Consider the following 16424-nt stretch of genomic DNA (forward strand, 5'->3'; position numbering starts at 1 on the left):
ATGTATCCTTAATTCAACTTCAGCTGCACTTAAAAAATGTCTGCTAGCTATTCCAACACCACTAGATAAGAGGAAGTGTGGAAGAGGTGAAGTCACTAAGGACTAAAGATTGTTGTTAAAATATTTCGCTTTTAAAATTTTTACAAAAGCATAGGACCATTTGAACATATTCTTAGAATTCCTTCCAGGGACTTGGAAATGGGTAGTGCAAACGAGTATCCCTGAAGCTGAAGCTGAAGCTTCACAGATTTCACAGTAAATCTACTGGAGCCATTCTTCTTTGGCTCCTTGACCACTTACCACTTCTAAAAAGTATTGAGGACAAGGTTTTTTTTTTTGGCAGGGGGAAATCTAACCCAGGGATGTGTTAGCACCGAGCTACATCCCCAGCCCCCCAATCCCTGCCTTTTCTTTTTTTTTAAAGACAGGATCTCACTAGCTTGCTGAGGCTGTTCTTGAACTTTCAATCCTCCTGCCTCAGCCTCCCAAGTCACTAGGATTACAAGCTAGTGCCACTGTGACTAGCAACAAGAAGCTTTTATGTAGATCATATCTGTCAACATTTACTGTATTAGGAGTTAAAACAAACAGGTAAAATATTCATTCAAAAACAATTAAAAAGTTACATGTTAACTTTTTAAATAAAATATATTTTCTAAAGCAAGAAAAGTAGCATTATTTTATATCTCTGCAAATCTCTTTAATGTTGCTTAAAAGATTCTCATGTATGCTGTGCACTCTGGAAAACCCCACTGTATTGCCAGAAAGGCAAATAAAGTCTTAACATGAAAAGAATTTTGACCTTGTGTGATGTCCTGACCACACTTTAAGAACCATTGATGTAGGCATCACCTTATCTACTTTCTGGTTGCCTGAAGCTACCAAGTATGCTTTATCTATTTCAGTATTTGTATACTCAACCCCACCTCTCAGATAAGTGTCAACAGTTAATCATTGCTGTACTTTTTGGCACATATGGAAAGCTTTGGGAACAATTTTTATTGAATAAAGTGTATTAGTGAGGGGCTGGAATTGTGGCTGTGGTGAAGCACTTGCCTAGCATGAGTGAGGCCCTGGGTTCTATACTCAGCACCACATATAAATAAATAAAATAAAAGATCCATTGACAACTTAAAATTTTTAAAAAATGTTTTAGGGAAGTTATTCTTTTCTTTTCACGGACAAGAGAAAAATCACCTGCACTGCTCCTTGGTAGTAAGGCTTTCTTCTTTTAGGAAGGACTAAGATCAAAGGCAGTACTTGGTGCCTTACAGTACTTAATCTATATTTTTTCTTTTTCCTCTTTTTCTTTGCGTTGCTGGGGGTCAAACTCAGGGCCTCCTGTGTGCTAAGGTAAGTGCTCGCTCTGTCGCTGAGCTACACCCCCAGACCCCAGAGGATTTACTATTTTAATAATAGATTCTAATATTTATCAAATCCTTTCTGTATGGTAGGCATGTTCTAAGTGCTTCACATTCATTATCTCGTACTAATCCTAGGAGACAGATAATACCGTCATTCCTGTTTTGCAGATGAGGAAACAGATACAAGAAATGTTAAAGCCCAACGTGACACAGGACTGTGCCGGGAGTTAAACCCAGATAATCTGCCTCTGGAGCTCTTAGCCTATTATCTGCTGATAAAGAATAAAGCTGGGAGATACAGTGAGATTCCTATAAAATGTAGAGATATGAAAGGGAGGTTAAAAAGCAAAAAGGCTTTAGGGACAGGACAGCTGAGACACTAGACTGGACGCACTGTATGATTTTCCACTCCAGTATTCCTTTCTGCTACATTTTCTAAGTTTCCATGTTTCTCTTCCCACTTTCAAGAGGCCGCTTTGCTGGTGGCTTGTTCGCTTAGACCAGGCGCTGACCATGAAATTAAAGCGCTAAACTGAACCGGAGCAGGAGAACCCCGCGGTAACCACTGGAAGGCGCGTGGAGAGAGCACTGCGCACGCGCGTTACATCCCAGGCCCGCCAGCCCCGGCGGCGCGACCAGCCCCAGCCCCTCCTCTCCGCCTCTAACTCCACGCACCCTCCGCGGGTGGGGGCGGGAGGGAGGCCGGGGCTGGGCGCCTGCGCAGTCGTGGGGGCGCTGGTGTGATCGAGCTCACGTAGCGAGGGCTGCAGTTGCCTCCTCCCAGGCGCTGCCGTCGCGGCCTAGAGGTTATAAAAGGGCTAACTGGCTCCCTCTGCTGCCCAGACGTGCCGCCAGCGGGCTGAGGGCAGGGAGTAGGTAGCCGGCCCGAGTGCAGGCGGCAGGAACTGAAGAGCGTGCCGCCCTCCCGTCCCGCTTTCCAGGTGAGACGCTCCTTCGACCTTGGCGACAGGCTGTGGCCTCGGGGCAGCCCGGGTCCTTCTCTCACTTGCCGCGGCAGTCCGGGTCTCCCGGCTGTGGTAGAATGGCTTGGGGGCGGGGGTCTCCGCTTAACTACAGCAGCCTGGGTACCTTCCCCGCTGGAGACGCGGCCCCTCGCCCGGTGCCCTCGTGCTGCCCCGCAGGCCCGGCTGCTCTGATCGGTGCTCCCCTTCCCACCTCTGCCCCCGTCCCGCCTCTGACCGTTGGGGCTGCAGCAGCCTCTGTCCCCGCCCCAGGGACCAGGACTTTCTTGAATGTTCCTTCCCGGGGAGGAATCGCCCTGTTGATTTTTCCGAGCTCCCTTCGTACCTGGTGCTCCCTACCAAGCCGAGAGGAACGCGAGGGTGGGGCGTGGGTTTTTGGCCGCCACAGTCGCAGATGGTTAGCATGTGGCAGTGGAGAGTGGGTTTTAAAGCTCAGAGCTGAGGCTGAAGCTCTCCAGGCATTTCGGCGCTATCGAAAAGGCGTCGGGTCAGGGAAGCGGACCTACTCGGAAAGTTCGGGCTGAAGTCATCTGTTGCGCGCTGGGGTGCTGCCTCAGCAGCCAGACTAGCCCGGGGCACCGAGTTTAGGGCTGCTGGAGCTGAGGAAGTTGCTGTCACATCACCCCGTTGGGGAAGCTGGATTTGCTGCTTCCCCACAAATCTTTTTAAAGGCACATGAGTTCTCCCCCACCCCTCGAGAATTTGCAGGGTTTAAAAGTCCCCTTAAGTCAAACATTTCATGATTGTGCGAGAATTTTGAGTTGGATTATATGATTGGCCTCCAGATACATGTTTCAAGGGGAGGAGGGATGGTACGGTAAGTATGAGACTAGTTCTAAATAATCCAACCTATTAAAATACATAGTTTAATTTTTAGACGCTAACATTCATTCCGCAGAGTGGAGAAGACTCTTGGAATTTTGCACCGTCTTAAAGGGATAAAGCAGCAGCTAAATCCCCTTTTAGGAATTGATCTAAAAGGTCTAACAGGCTTGCCAATTTAGACTTAACTGTTTCTCCGAGAGCTGTGGCTCTTGGACTTTCCCTTGGAATGCACTCTGAAGGGATGAAGTGGCCACTACGTGAGTGGGGGAGGGGGAAAGACGTGGCAGCAGTGTTCTTTCATCAACTTTTGCTCATTTTTTTTTTTTAAGGTTCTGGGAAGAAACGTATTTTCCCTTGTAGGTTTGGATGTAGCTTATGAATGGGGCTAGTCTTTTCCTAAAATAATTAGATGAAACATTCAGTGTGCATAGCAGGAACACTGGAAGTTAAACAATTTGAAGGGTTTTTTGGATCAAATTTATATGGAGAAAATAGGTAAAGTAGAAAATAGTCAGGAAGCTGAAAAGTGAACAACCTTGAATGTATTTTGCCTTGATTTGAAACATGAATAGTCATTCCATGATTTTAAACTTTGGCTTAAAGTGTCACTTAAGAATCTTAATATGAATTTTATTTTTTTAAGTTTTTGGGTTTTTTAAAAATACATATTTTTAGTTGTAGGTGGTCACAGTGCCTTTATTTTATTTTTATGTGGTGCTGAGGATCGAATTCAGAGCCTCAAGTGCGCTAGGTGAGCACACTACCACTGAACCACAGCCCCAACCCCAGCCCATGAACTTTTAAATTTTACCTTTTTCTTTTTTTAGAAGCATCAGTTTTAGGATTTGCCTTTAAAAATCCTGTCAGTTTTGGTTTGGGACTGTTGGCTCTTTTAAGTCCTGCCAGTATTTTTGATAGCTAATGGCAAAAGCTTCTTGGATTTAGCAAGTCTACAAAAAGAACTACTTTGTCTATTTTAAAATGGTTAATGCTGTTTCCATTGACATAGTGAAATGAATTTTAAAGTGCTGAAAACCAGTTCTTTTTGATAAAAGGATAATTACATTGGTTATTTTGTGTCTTGGTACTAAACTGGTAAAACAGATTAAAAATGTGTACGACTTTTAATTATTTTCAAATAGCCATTGAAAAAAAGGAAGCTTTGTATCACCTGTGTAGTCCGTGTTGTTGAAGGTGGACGCTGGCTTTTAGTAAGGAGACGTTAACCTTTTCTGTTACTGCAGTGACAAAAAATATCTTTTATAGAGCAGTTAAGTATAGTGATAAAACTTGTAAGTCTTAATTCCTGTGGAAGGAATGCTTATTTTATTTAGTGATTATCAACTGGAACATAGATACTGCTCTTAGATTGACCTGTGAGTGGTTCTTAACTTATGTCAAGTCATGGAGTCCTTTGAAAAACTGCTGAAAGGTGTGGTCCTAGGTCAAAAAATGCAAATATGCACTTACATGGAATTTTATATACCATTTCTGCCCCCTTCCTTCCCATGAACTCTTATTATAAGAAACCCTAAAAAAAAAAAAAAAAAAAAAAAAAAAAAGACATGATGCTAATGTTTAAGGCTATCTAGTCATCCTGAGACTGAATTTCTTGAATATTATTGAAAATTGAGTTAGGCATGGATTTGAGTACATAGATAACCCTAATAAACATTTGCTTAAAGGGTTTTAAGAAAAGTTAATAGGTGGTTAGAATTGTTGAATTGCCAAGTCAGTGATAGTACATCATATTGTGTATTCCCACCACATTGTGACATATCTTTGGTTTTTCACTCTGAAAGTGGAATAGTCATGAAAGTACACAAAAGTAAATTGCATCACTCTTGAATTAAACTTCCTGCTGTTCTTACAGTGAGATCTTGACTCTTACAGTTAAACAATTATGGGATGTGAATATAAATATATGAGACAAGCTAAACAAAGTAGGTATGTATATAAGTGAAACGTGTTAAATTTCTCTTCCTACTTAATGAAATGTATTTGTATAAATTGAAGCTATTCTGTCATTAATTTTGCTCTAGTCAAATAAATATTGTACAGAATTCAAAAGGATTCTCATTAGGTTACTCCAACAGTTTTTGAACTTGATACTGATCATTCAAGAAATCAGTATGGCCATTAGTATATGTGGTTGGATGTTGGCTAAAAATACAGAGATCGTGGTTCATAACATAGTTGTCATCAGTGAGTGAGTATTGTCTTGGACTTTTTCTTCCTTAGTGTTTCATATAGGTATGTTGATTTATAAATCTAATTTAAATAATACTATTAATATAAATAATTATAAATTAATATACTCAGCCTCTTTTTTTTTTTGGCAAATGAACTGCTTTATAAATAATGCAAGGGGAAGTAGTGAACACAGTTAACTTTAACCAGTTTTCTTTCCATTTGTATTCTTTTTGTTTATGTGTGTGTGTGTGTGTGTGTGTCTGTGTGTGTGTGCACGGTGCTGGGGATTGAACCCCGGGCCTTGTGCATGCAAGGCAAGCACTCTACCAACTGAGCTATATCCCCAGCCCTCCATTTGTATTCTTTGAAGAAAGAAACACATGACACTAAGACCTGATCCATGTATTAGTCTGTCTTCTATTGCTATAAGAAAATAGGGTAGTTTTTTTTTAAAGTCTGGAGGTTTAAGAGCATGGCACTAGCTTCTGCCCAGTTCTGGTGTGAGGGCCTCACAGTGGATGGCATCGCACTGGTAGAAGTGTATGAGAAAATGATGAGATGGTGAGACAGGAAGCCAGAGAAATTGAGGGTTTGGGTTTATTCTCTTCTGACAATCTACTCTGTGGGAACAAACTGAATCTGAGACCAGCATTAATCCCTTCTAAGGGCAGCGCCTCAATGATGTAACCACCTCCCACTAGGGCCCACTTTTCACATCGCCATGTTGGGCCATGTTGGGGCCAGGCTTCTCACAGATGAACCTTTGGGGTACAGACCATATCCAAACCATAGCAGTCAGTAATTTTTTTCTTTCTCTAATCCTCCAGGGATTGGACTGGGCTCTAAAAAGACTGGGAAAGTTCGCCTATATGATCTACCAGATAACTAAAGCACTTTTGGAAGAGTTTCTTTAAATAATATCTGAAGATGATTCTGTGAGGTAGTTTTATATTATTTCCTTTTTACAGTAAAGAAACCGAGGCTCAGAAAAGTTAAGTAACTTGCTTAAGAATATAGCAAGTAGCAAAACTAGGACTTAGACTCAGGTTATCTGTTCTCTGATTCATATTTTTTAAAAAAATATTTTTTTAGTCTTTGATGGAACTTTATTTTATTTATTTATTTGTGGTGCTGAGAATTGAACCCAGTTCTTCATACATTGCTCTACCACTGAGCCACCCCAGCCCTCTGATTCCTATTTCATATTCCTTCATCATTGCTGATTGGCCAGACTGACTCTGAATTAATGAAAGTCAATTAAATAGCATATCTACAACGTATTAGAAATATTTTCAATATCTAGAGTTGAAATAAAGGTGGGGTTGAAATAAAGACTACTGGGGGTATCAAAAGTGAAGAAAAACGTTTCATAGAAAAAGAAATAGAACATGAATACTTAGCATAATACTATTATTTTACTCCATGTTAAATCAGTCAGTGCTGAATGGAGGCACATATCTAGATTCTTATCCTCAGTAATAAGGAATTCATTTTCTCCTAGTATATGTGGTCTTCTGTGTATATTTTCTTTAGCTGGCATCAGAAAAAAGAGAATTGAAGGCTGGAAAGAGGAGAGGAAGACCAGGGTAAAGAAAAGTGGTATTTTGGCAGTAAAGCCTTGGAAGGGATGAAGTTGAGTAAAGTATACCTGACTCTACACTATAATCCATGTATTAAGAAGGGGGTTGCTAACCAGTTTTGGGTATTCTACTCTGAACTAGTGAATCCTGACCTGAATTGATCATGTTCAAAGATTGCATACATAAATAACCTTTTTTGTATTAGGAATGACATTTGAGTAATATTATAGGTATCTGTGGGTATTTGTCCCTCACACATGCAGAATGAGTTAAACAGATGTTTCTCTTATAGGAATGAAAGTTACTTTGATTTTGGAACTTAATAAGATCCAAGAATTGATAGTCAACAACTACAAGTCATGAAAAAGGCTTTGAACATTGTATGAAGTATTAAGTAGAAGAACAATATACAGTAGTCCCCTCTGATCTATGGGGCATACGTTCCAAGACCCCCATGGATACCTGAAAACTCAGTATCATATTGTACATGTATTGCTTTTTCCTATACACAGAGTAAGAGATTAAAAACAATAAATTAAAATAGAAAAACTGTAACTATACTATAATAAAAGTTATGTGATATGGTCTCTCAAAATTTTGAACTTTATTTTGGAAGCACTTTATAGCTTCTCTTTGCTTACCAAATTGCTAGCATCACTACACTTGTGCTCAAAATGTCTTAATTACTTATTGCACTAAAGTAATAGTTTTGGACCACAGTTCACCATGGGTAACTGAAACCACAGATAGTGAACTTGTGGATAAAGGAAAACTTGTATTCTGTTATTCATGTCTACAATGACAGAGATGGATTGTATAAGCATCTTAAAATTTCTATAGACATGTTAAAATTTTAGAAGGTCTTTTGTAAGGTTTCTGGGGAATAAGTAATAGAAATGGAAATTGTAAAGTTTTAATCACTAATTTAAGATGTGTCTAACCTGTTTTTTTTGTTTGTTTGTTTGTTTTCTGAATATATAAGATTCTTTACTTCATTCCCCAGCTCTGTTGCCCAAATAATTTCTCAAGCTTTCTAACCAAAAATTGTTCTCTGAGATGTTTAAGAATCATTTCAGTAAAGAAGGAAAATGTGTATACAAAGACTGCACTGTTTTTTACTTATAGAAAAATTGTCCTGGAAATGTTCTCCTGGGTCCTTTGTCTTTATTGTGCATAATGATATTGTTACTTAATCTACATTGTGCTGAAAGAATACAACTTCTTGTTTGAAGTAACATACAGAATGGAGGACAGTTACATGTGTTTATGTATTTATGTGAGAATGTGCAGTAAATATTGATTAACTGGTTTTAAATAGACTCAGGACTTCTATTACACTCTAATCTTAGATTAGCTGGATTTACAGATGTAGTTCCTTCAAAAATTGATCAGTAAGTGTTTATTTTAGTGTTTCTAAAATCTACTTGTTTGAACTTAGAACCTCAAAGCATTTAGGATCTCTCAGCATTGCTATGTTGACCTATGTTTATGGCCCATTGTCCTCACCCCTTTTAAATTTGGACAGATTTATTCATTTTCAAAGGTTCTGTGAAGACATTCTCAGATTTACATAGTTTCAAAATTTAGTGTCATTTCTTTTAACCTCAAAGATATTTGGAGAATAGATCACAATTAATTGATTAAAAACTACTCTAATACAAGTAACAATAAATGTCAGCGAGAGTGGGAAAAAGGTACACTCATATACAGTGCTGGTAGGACTGCAAATTGATGCAACCACTCTGGAAAGCAATATGGAGCTTCTTCAGAAAACTTGGAATGGAACCACCAATTGACCCAGTTTTTCCACTCCTCGGCATATACCCAGAGGACTTAAAACCATCGTGCTTTAGTGATGTGGCCACATCAGTGTTTATAGCAGCTCTGTTCACAATAGCTAAACTACAGAACCCACCTAGGTGCCCTTCAACAGATGAATGGATAAAGAAAGTGTGGCATATATACACAGTGGAATATTAGCCATAAAGAAGAATGAAATTATGGCATTTGCTGGTAAATGGATGGAACTGGAGAATTTCATGATAAGTGAAATAAGCCAATCCCCAAAAACCAAAGGCCCAGTGTTCTCCTTGATTTGTGCTGATTCATAGTGGGGAGGTAGGGAGAATGGGAAAGACAGAATGAATCGACATAACTTTCCTATGTTCATGTAAGAGTACATGACCAGTGTAACTCCATATCATGTAGAACCACAAGAATGGAAAGTTATACTCTGTATGATATGTCAAAATACATTTTACTATCATGTAAAAAAAAAATGTACCCATAAACAAGCAAACAACACTAATGAAGTTATGTGAAAACTACAGTTATAGTTGCAAGTAAAGTGATGGTGTTAAGTAAATAATATAAGGAAGATTACCAATTGAAGAAATTGATATATTTAAACACTTTATTGAGGTATAAATGACATACATTAAATGGCCATTTATTGTATATAATTTGATAAATCTAACAAAAATATCTATTCAAGGTGTTAGTACAATCAGGGGAATATATCTTATCACCCTTGGACTGGGGTTGTGGCTCAGTGGTAGAGTGCTTGCCTAGCATGTCTGAGGCACTGGGTTTAATTCTCAGCACTGAACATAAAAAAAATACAGGTCCATTGACAACTAAAAAAAAAAAAGTATTAAACATCACCCTTAAGATTTTCCTTATGAATTTTCAATTCCTCCTCTCTGCTTTCTTATCCCTAAGAAACCATTTTTTTCTTTCTGCCACTTGAGATTAGTTTGTGTTTTCTACAGATTTATATAAATGGGATTGTATAGTAGATCTTACACACACATACACACATTTTATATATATATATATATATATACATATTTTTTTTTGTTTTTTTGTTTTTTTGTTTTTTTTTGGTGGTGGTGGTGGTGGAGTACGAGTCTGGCTAATTACACTCAGTATAATTTTTTAAAATTGTTTTTGTAGTTGTAGATGGGCAGCATGCCATTATTTTATTTGTTTATTTTTATGTGGTGCTAAGGATCAAACCCATTGCCTCTCACATGCTAGGCAAGGGCTTTGCCACTGAGCTATGGCCCCAGCCCCAGTATAATTATTTTGACAGTCACTCATGTTGTTCATTCCTTTTTTAAAAAATAGTATTGTATGAGTTAACATAATTTAAAAAATCCATTTATCAGTTGATGGACATTTGGGCTGTTTCCCCATTTTTGACTATAATAAGTCTAACATTCATGTACAGATCTTTAGCAGGGCATTTGCTTTCTTTTCTAGGAGTAGAATGACTTGATTTTATGTGATAAGGAAGTAATTTTTTTCCAGTTGGTGACTTGTCTGCATCCTTTTAACAGTGTTTATCAAAAGGTACCTCTTATCATACAACATCTCTAGAAAACTTCAAAGACTCTTCAAAAACAGCTCTGGTAAATAAGTGAATTCTGCAAATTTGCAGGATAGAAGATCAGTACACAACATCAACAATCAATTGCATTTCTATATACTTTTAATGAACAAATGAAATTTTAAAAATTGAAATTAAAAAAATTATCTCAGAAACATGAAATATTTGAAGAATTGACTTTATAAAACCTGTGTGGTGAAAATTACAAAACAGTGATTATATACCATGTTCATGGATTGGAAGATTCATTATTTTTTAAAAATATTTTTTAGATGTTGATAGACCTTTATTTTATTCATTTATTTTTATGTGGTGCTGAGAATCGAACCCAGTGCCTCACACATGCTAGGCAAGTGCTCTACCACTGAGCTTCAACCCCAGCCCCAGAAGATTCATAATTAAGGTGTACATTCTTCTCAACCTGATCTATAGATTCAGTGTAATTTCCACATTCCTGCAGGATTTTTTAATAGAAACTCACAAGCTGATTCTAAAGTTGATAGGGAAAAGCAAGGAACTGGAAAAACTAAAACACTTTTGGAAAAGAATAAAGTTGGAAGACTCACACTGCTTGATTTCAACTTGATATAAATCTATAATCAAGACAGTATGGTATTAGAGAAAAGATGGGACAAAATAAGATTTCAGATGCTCAAAAATGGTCAATTCTTTTGAGAAAAGTAGAAAGGCAATTCAATAGAAAGAAGGAGATAGTCTGGAACAGTTGAATATCTATATGCAAAAAAAATCTTTGTTTTATTTCTCAGAAATCTTTAGCTTAAGGTAATATTTGGACACAGCATCTATTAAGCAACATCAAGAAATGTGTATATAATTTAATGTTTGTATCTTTTCCTTCTTCCTTTTTTAAAAATATTTTCAATTGATGAACACAGTACCTTTATTTATTTTTATGTGGTGCTGAGGATCAAACCCATGTGCTAGGCAAGTGCTTTACCACCGAGCCACAACCCCAGTCCTCCTCCTTCCTTTCCAGTGCTTCTGTCTACTGTCTTCTCAAACTTCCTAAAATATAAATGACCTGCATCTGTCTTTAGGGGACTGAGATACTTGTTCCTTCTTGCAGCCTTAGCCCAGAGTTGAAATTGAGCTTTCTTCTTCTTCAGGTCATTTCTGTTTCTGTACCCCTTGAGATATCTTTGGCAACAAATTCAGCTATTCTTGAGTTCTTGCCCTATATCCAAAAGTAACTGACATACCTTAAGTGTCTTCTGTGTGCCAGATGGTAAGCTAGGCACCTTGATATAAATTATTGCTTTTTAAATTACTTGCTGGCAGTCACATTTGGCCTTTATGTTTGCACCTTACCCTTTTGTTTATTCCTGGTTCCTGTTAAAGGAACCATTAAATAAATGTTGACATTATTGATGAATCAGATTTACCATAAGTTTTTAGATTTTCTATCCTGGGAGTAAGAATCTGACCTTTTTCCTATATTAGGAAATGTGTGCATTTCTAACTAAGATGTTTGAAATAATGGAAAGGTATCATATAGTTTAAAATACACAGTCTCAGTAAAGAATGGTACCATTTTAATAATAAGATTAATATCTTTGTCGAACCTTCCCATTAACCTGTGTTTAAAAATTTCTATTTTAGGGGTATCTCTGGCACTTAAAAAAAAAAAAACAAAAATAAATAAACTTTGAGTTCATTTAACTCCAAATGTGAGTCCAAATTTCAATTTAAATCTTTAGAAAATAGATTAAAATCACATACTCTTAAAGTACCTTTTATATATAAGTAGTGTTTTTGAATCTCTTAACAAACCAAAAGCAGTCATTGAGAAATAGTGCATTAAGTACAGGGATGAGGTGAGAAATTACCCTTTAGTATTCTGGGCTAAATGAAAACCCAAATCCTACTAACATATAAGGTAACTTAAGGTAATTTATGTAAGTCTTGAATAGATAGGGAATTGTCTACAAAACTGAGATTAAGATTATGATTAGATTTGAAGAATATGTTTTTTCTTCTCTAGCTTGTCTTTCTTCCTTTCTGTATATCTGCTTCATTTATTAATATTTCCAGATAAGTTTCATCTACTCTTTGGACCTATGTAACAGAACTTATCTCTAATTTCTCCTGAACTTACTTTATATAGTTCAAAGTGTGAGTGCCATTTCTTTCTCAGTTGTATTTCCAAAATTTCCAGAAAAGAACTTATCAGCCATTTGGTTAGGGATCATGCTGTTTGTAACATGACTGCTAAAACTATGGAGATGAGTTAAAGGTACAGTTGAACAGCAATGAAACTGTAGAAGACTAGTTTTCAGAAGAAAGAGGAGTAATATAGGTATAATAGGCAAAAATCAGAGGTGTGTTTTTCTGAAATGATCTTATAGTAAAGTTCTGTCTGATAGAAGAACTTCTAAAAGATCCCCCGGGTAGCACTTTTAGTAAAGAGCAATATTTTGACTTGGAGCTGACTCCCCATATGAATCTTGAAATGCTATTAACTTGGAATTATGTCAGCAACTGGGTTCACTGCTCAACTACTGAAAGATGTGATAAAGAAGCTAACATGATTTCTGAGTGTTTGAGAGAAGTTGATCATAGCTTTAAAGCACTTGTCCATCAAATTCTAAGTACTAGACACTAGCTCACATTCTTTGGGAGCAGAAGTATGACTGGAATTCATGGAATTAAGTTCAAACAAATGACAATTTGCTGAGGGATTAAAGAGAAAAGCAAAAATAAAACTAGTTGTATCAGTAATCACTCCTAGTTGTCTTAGAAAATCCATTTCATTTTAGATGGAAAAGGCATGCTACATTTTGACATATAGCACATTGTAATGGCCTGAATTTGTGTTGGTCTTTTGTGTTGATCATAAAAACTGTCAAAAAGATTAAAGTGAACACCATGAAAGGAGAACCAACAGTCGAATATGAGATCTGTATGAGGAAAAATAAGGCTGGAGCCTTCTAAAAGGTTTGGAACAAGTGTGGAAGGTGTGGAGAGACTGCTAAAAGGAGCTTTGTGGAAAATTTTTAGTGTCAAAGTTTAGACTATCAAGCATTCTTTCGTCTGCCTTTTTTAATTGTTGGGTGATTTGTCTGGAAAAGACAAACTTTAAAATGTTGCAGGTTTTTCTTGGAAGAAAAAATGTAAAACTGAAAGGGTAATAGAATTGTTTTTGCCAGATGCTCTGTTCTAGTAATTTATCGAATAATTTATACTTAAAATTCAATAAATCTGGACAACCCAACATTGTAAATATTTACAGTGTAGTAGAACTCTTAAAATCTGTTCTGAGGTTTAATTGAACAGTTGAGTTTGTGGGGCTGGACTTGCCTGGAAGAAGCACTTTAGGAAAGTTTGATTTTGAATAATTAGTGTACTTTGCAATTACTTTTATCCAGGCTTAATAGAGATTTGTCTTCTAAAGGAGATTGTATCCACCTTGCTCCATTTACATTCTATTCAAACTTGTTTGAAGATTCAGAACAGAAGACATAGCTCACTTTTTGATAAAGCTGTAGTGTCTGCACTTGCCTTTTTTTTTTTTTAGCTTTTAATTTTTTACAGACTGCATTTTGATTCATTGTACTCAAATGGGGTACATCATTTCATTTCTATGGTTGTACACAATGTAGATTCATACCATTTGTGTAATCATACATGTACATAGGGTAATGATGTCTGTCTCATTCCACCATTTTTCATACCCCTCTCCCTCTCATTTCCTTCTACATATTCTAAAGTTCCCTGCCCCCTCCACCCCCATTATATATCATTCTCCACTTATCAGGGAAAACATTCGGCCTTTGGTTTTTGGGGCTAGGCTTATTTCACTTAGCTTGATATTCTCCAGTTCCATCTATTTATTTGCAAATGCCATGATATTATTATTATTTATGGCTGAATAGTATTCCATTATGTATATATACCAGAGTTTCTTTATCCATTCATCTGTTGAAGGGCATCTAGGTTGGTTCCACAATCTAGCTATTGTGAACTGAGCTGCTGTAAACATTGATGTGACTGTGTTACTGTAGTTTGCTGATTTTAAGTCCTTTGGGTATAAACCGAGGACTGGAATGACTGGGTCAAAAGGTGGAGCCATTCCAAGTTTTCTGAGGATTCTCCATACTGTTTTCCAGAGTGGCTGCACCAATTTGCAACTCCACCAGCAATGTAAAAGTGTGCCTTTTTTCCCCACATCCACGCCAACATCTATTATTGTGTTCTTAATAATAGCCATTCTAATTGGAGTAAGATGAAATCTTAGAGTTGTTTTAATTTGCATTTCTCTAATTACTGGAGATGTTGAACACTTTTTCATATATTTATTAATTGCCTGTGTGTCTTCTGTAAAGTGTCTGTCCAGTTCCTTGGTCCATTTATTGATTGGGTTCTTTGTATTTTTGGTGTAAAATTTTGTAAGTTCTTTATAAATTTTGGAGATAAGTGCTCTATTTGAAGTGCATGTGGAAAAGATTTTCTCCCACTCTGTAGGCTCTCTTTTCACATTCTTGATTGTATCCTTTGCTGAGGAAAAGCTTTTTAGTGTGAGTCCATCCCATTTATTGATTCTTGCTCTCTGATTCAGTACAGTAATTTAAAGAATCAGGGACCTGGGGGTTGGAACTGATTATATCTGTATTACTTTGTCCTGTTTTTAAATTGGGTTTCTGTGAATCCTTGGCAGATAGGTCACAGGGCAGATTCAAATTCACATTTTCTGAGTTTAGCAATTCCAGAAAGAGATACTCCTGCAATTCACAAACCCATTCCTCAACCACCATTCAGTGACTGACCTACCTTAGCTCATATCTCTCTCTAGGTGGAGGCAGAGTGGGAAATTGTGCTACTGTGGTAATGTAGTTCAGTACTAGGTAGTTGGGTGGCTTTCTTGTAGGCATAAATATCTTTGAAGGAAATAATGAAATATAGAGGCCTAGAGTTAATTTTTTCCTTTGTTTTGGTCAGTATTAATTTATAACTTTCTGTCCACCAGTGAAGAATTCTTTTCATTTAATACATATTACACCAGAGTTGTATGGTGTTAGTTTTTAAATATTGTATTTCACTCAACTTACAAGTTAAAAGATAAGTTTGTTTTGTGTTTCTTCAAACATAAAAACATATCATTTTAATTGTTATATTGAAAAATTTGTTTATTATTCATTTGATGGGCAAAGATGGTATCTTATTTTAATTTTGTTGTCATTAATTACTAATAAGTTTGATCATTTTTAGTTAATTATTAGTGGTTCCTCTTTGTGAGTTTCCATATTCTTTATTTACTTATCTATTAGCATCTTAGTGGTTTTCTTACTGATTTGTATGAACTCCTTAAAAGAGCTCTATTTTCTTTAAATGGTTTCCTAATTTGTAGTTTATAGTTTTTTTTACATATAAACTTATATTGTGTGAATATAAATTCCATCTGGATTTTGATGGCATGTTTATTTTTATGTTTAGAAATTCTCTGCTTTTAGAGATGCTATAACTTTGGTTGTTTATTTTATTGTTTATAACTGTTAAACCTGTGTAGAATTTAAAGCATAATATAAGGTAAAGACATACTTATTTTTATTAAACATTTTTTTGTTTTAATATTCTTTTAGTTGTCAATGGATTTTTTATTTTATTTATTTATATGTGGTGCTGAATATCAAACCCAGGGTCTCACACATGCCAGGCAAGCGCTTTACCACTGAGCCACAACTCTAGTTCAAGACATACTTATTCTTTACATGAATAATGCTTTGAATTTTTATGTAAGCTATGTCATTCTTAAAATATAATTTTCAAGTTGTATTTGAAGAAAGACAGCATTGAAACCTTCTCTTTAGTTCTGTAAGCTAATTGTTCTTGAAGTTTAAGGACAATAAAAGTTGACCTTAAAGAAGAATCTTTATTAACAGTATATTTTAGCAGTGAAACAATCTCTTATCTGAAAAATCTAAACTTTCTCATTAGAGTTAAAAGTTTAGACAATATTTGTGATTATCTTTCTGTTAGTACAGTCCAAGCCTTTGTTTTTTTCTGTTTGTTTTTGGTTTTTTTTTGGAAAGAGCATTTATTCATGAAGAAAATGATGACAGAAATCTTTTAA

General features: G+C 36.4%; 1 protein-coding gene across 3 annotated transcripts in view; it reads left to right on the forward strand.

The window, feature by feature from the left end:
* The first annotated feature begins 2110 nt into the window (after positions 1-2110).
* Positions 2111-16424, forward strand: part of P4HA1 (prolyl 4-hydroxylase subunit alpha 1) — a 72990-nt gene continuing 58676 nt past the window's right edge. The window contains exon 1 of one of the 3 annotated variants that reach the window (XM_079137089.1): positions 2111-2305. The gene's annotated coding sequence lies outside the window, so the exon portion shown is untranslated. The remainder of the gene's footprint in view (positions 2306-16424) is intronic. The other 2 variants (XM_079137088.1, XM_079137087.1) reach the window with 2 other exon arrangements.

The sequence above is a fragment of the Sciurus vulgaris genome, assembly GCF_902686455.1.
Source record: "Sciurus vulgaris genome assembly, chromosome: 4".
Taxonomy (NCBI): domain Eukaryota; kingdom Metazoa; phylum Chordata; class Mammalia; order Rodentia; family Sciuridae; genus Sciurus; species Sciurus vulgaris.